Source organism: Macaca nemestrina, chromosome 12, assembly GCF_043159975.1.
Source record: "Macaca nemestrina isolate mMacNem1 chromosome 12, mMacNem.hap1, whole genome shotgun sequence".
In the NCBI taxonomy this organism is placed as follows: domain Eukaryota; kingdom Metazoa; phylum Chordata; class Mammalia; order Primates; family Cercopithecidae; genus Macaca; species Macaca nemestrina.
In genome coordinates this window covers 52,088,018-52,091,932 of record NC_092136.1, presented here as the reverse complement: position 1 = coordinate 52,091,932, position 3,915 = coordinate 52,088,018, and positions in this window count along the sequence as shown.

The window sequence follows — 3,915 nt, the reverse complement described above, 5'->3', positions numbered from 1 at the left end:
CATAAATTGTGATGATTTCATGGACATTTATTAGTTCCCCAAATTAATACTTTTATAATTTCTTACTCCTGTCTTTACTGCAGTCTCTGAACATAAATTGTGAAGATTTCATGGACACTTATCACTTCCCCAGTCAATACCTTTGCGATTTCCTATGCCTGTCTTTAATCTCTTAATCCTGTCATCTTCTTTGTAAGCTGAGGAGGATAAATGTCACCTCAGGACCCTGTGATGATTGCATTAACTGCACAGATTGTTTGTAGAGCATGTCTGTTTGAACAATATGAAATCTGGGCATCTTGAAAAAAGAACAGGATAACAGCATGTTCAGGGAACAAGAGAGATAAGACTTCTGGCTGCCAGTGAGCCGGACGGAACAGAGCCATATTTCTCTTCTTTCGAAAGCAAATAGGAGAAATACCGCTGAATTCTTTTTCTCAGCAAGGAACATCCCTGAGAAAGAGAAAGCGCCCTGAGGGTAGGTCTATAGACGGCCCCCTTGAGGCAGCCGCCTTTTACGGTCGAAGTTGAAGGGATGAAATAAGCCCCGGTCTCCTGTAGTGCTCCCAGGCTTATTAGGACAAGGAAATTTCCGCCTAATAAATTTTGGTCAGACAGGTTGTCTGCTCTCAAACCCTGTTTCCTGATAAGATGTTATCAATGACAATGCATGCCCAAAACTTCATTAGCAATTTTAATTTCACCCCATCCTGTGGTCCTGTGATCTCACCCTGCCTCCACTTGCTTTGTGATCTTCTATTACCTTGTGAAGTATGTGATCTCTGTAACCCACACCCTATTCGTGCACTCCCTCCCCTTTTGAAAATCGCTAATAAAAACTTGCTGGTTTTATGGCTCAGGGAGCATCATGGAACCTGCCAACGTGTGATGTCTCCCCTGGACACCCAGCTTTAAAATTTCTCTCTCTTGTACTCTTTCCCTTTATTTCTCAAACCAGCTGAGATGCCTAGGAAATAGAAAAGAACCCATGATAAATATCAGGGGTGGGGTTTTCCCCCGATAAATATAACTGATTCAATCTCTTGACTTGTTATAATTATATTCAGATTTTTTATTTCTTCTTCCATCAGTTTTGGCAGCTTGTGTATATCTAGAAATTTATTCATTTCATTGAAGTTATCTAATTTGTTGGTGTATAACTGTTCATACTATTCTCTTATAAATCTTTTTATTTATATAAGATCTGTAGTGAGATGATCTAGGGAGGGAAGATATATAGAGAAGGGAGCTGGGCATTGAGCCCTGGTGGACTCCAACACATGTTGAGGAGGAATCAACAATGGAGCCTCTGAAGGAGCAGATTATGAGGTAGAAGGAAAAAATCAAAAGCATGTAATGTCATGGAAGCCAAGTGAAGAAATATTTCAATGAACAGTAAGCGGTCAACTGTGTCAAACACAGCTGAAAGATTAATAAAATGAAACTGAGGAATAACCATTGGATTTGGAACATGCCACCCAAAATAGGCCCTTTTGGCAAATTCATTACTTTGAGCTGCAGATGTTTGTGAAACAGCAGATGCAGGAAGGGCTATCTGACTTCCCTTTTTCTACCTACAAGCAGATCATAAACTTTTCCATGAAAACAATGCCCTCCATGGACCAGGAAGATAACATTTTTATCATCAGAGAATGGAAGTCAATGCTGCAATGGATCTATACAAATAAACCTACCAAAATAACCTTTATCTTCCTTTAGCTTCTCTATATTTCCTAATCACTTTCTAGAAATTCCTTCACAATTTGCCACTCCTAGAAGTGGTAAATATCCTATTAATAGTAGAAATCCTATTCTGTCTTGCCACTTCTCTGCAAATTTATTGTTCTTTATTTTTAAACAAGTATATAAGCTCTCAGTCCTAACTGCTTCTTCAGGTCTTCATGTTTCCTGTGAAGGCTCCTATTAAATAAAATGCACACATTTTTCTCCTGGTAATCTATTTTATACCAGTTTAATTCTCAGGTCCAGCCACAGAACCTAAGAGGGTAGAAGAAAGGTTTTCCTTCCCTAAGGCATCATGAGTGTGTTGAGGAGAATAACTGAAAGTTTGAGTGTATAGAAACAGTGAGCTAGAGAAAAGACAAAAGGTGAAGAAATTGATTGGTGATAGAGACACAGATTTGGAGAGCAGCAGTTAGGCAAAGAGTAGCTGACCATGGTCACACTGGAGCAATGGTTCTGAATTTCTCCTGCTGAGAACCGAGGGCTGCTTTGGATTCTGCATGACCATCCAGTCTCACTGGACCCAGTCCTACCAGAGTTCCTGCCATTCATGAATGAATCTTTTTGTGGCAAACCACAGAAAATGGCTCTAACTTAGGCAGAAGGGGATTTATGTAGAGGAATTAGGAATAGAACCAAATTGACAAGAGCCAGGAGAATCAGGCTCAGGAACTGGTGAGAACCAAGACAGCTCTGGAGACAATAGCCGTCTCATGGCAGGAATGGTTTAGTCAGGGTGCTGCTATGCAGACCGAGGGGAACCTTTAGTCTCTTTATCCCTGTGCCAGAGATTCACATTCCAGTGAGGACTTATACAGTTGCCCTAGCTTGGGTCACAGACCTGCTCCCAAACAATAACAAATCAAGTCCCAAACAATAACAAGTCAAGTCCCAAACAATAACTCTACTAATTAAAGTGGACAAGGCAATGGAAAAAATGGAAATTGGGGTGCTGAGAAGGGGAAAAAGAGAAAAAGATGAATATTGGAAAGCCAAAGCTAGAACTGTCCACTGCCAAGCAACATGGCTTATTGTCCTTTCCTGATTTCCCACAGGCCTTCTCACATGATTGACATTTCTGTCTTTGTTCCTATAAGTATCTTACACCAGCTATCCCATAACTGTTATTTGATGATTCTCAATGTCTTGCAACAAAACAACTGAGTCAGACCACTGAGGAAAACGGTGCTGCTCTGTTTTTCTGTGTATATTTTCGACAGCAATGATTACAGCCTCTCAAAAAAGACTCCAACTTTCTTCTAGGAGTATTTGGTTCTGCTGGATTCTATCAACTTGTCTTTTCTATCAGCTTTCTCTTGGGGCATTTTCCATGTGGGAAAGGAAGGGGTCATAATATTATAGTTATTTCCTTTCTCAGTTAATGCTTTAGGCTAGTATGTCTCAGAAGACCAGCGCAAACAAGGGCAATACCAGGACTCTCACACTCCCTCATTCTTTTTTTTTTTTAACTGAGATATAATTCACATGCCATAAAATTTACCCTTTTAAGGAATACATTTCAGTAGTTGTTAGTATATTCATAAACTTGTGCAAACATCACCACTGTATAATTCCAGAATGTTTCCATCAGTTACTCCCCATTCTCCCCTCACCCTAACTCTTGGCAACTACTAATCTAGTTTCTGTCTCCATGAATTTACTTATTTTGAACATTTCACATAAATTGAATCATTTAATATGCAGCTCTTTGTGCCTGTCTTCTTCTACTTAGCATAATGTTTTTAAGGCTTATCCATGTTATAATGTGTGTCAGCACTTTATTTCTTTTAATGGCTAAATAATATTGTGTTGTATCATTATACCACAATATATTTATCCATTCATTGATATTTGGGTTATTCCCACTTTTGGCTACTGTGAACAATGATGCTACGAACATCATGTACAAGTTTTTGTGTAGACATGTTTTCAATTATTTTGGGTATATACCTAGGAGTGGAATTATGGTAATTCTATGTTGAACGTTTTGAGGAATTGCCAAACTGTTTTCTGTAGTGGCTGTACCATTTTACATTCTCGAAAGCAATGCACTGGGGGTTCCACTCCACATCATCAACACTTGTCTGTCTAAATTTTATACATACTTGTCTGAATGTTAACCATCCTAGGGGGTGTGAAATTGTATCTCATTGTGTTTTGATTTCCATTTCC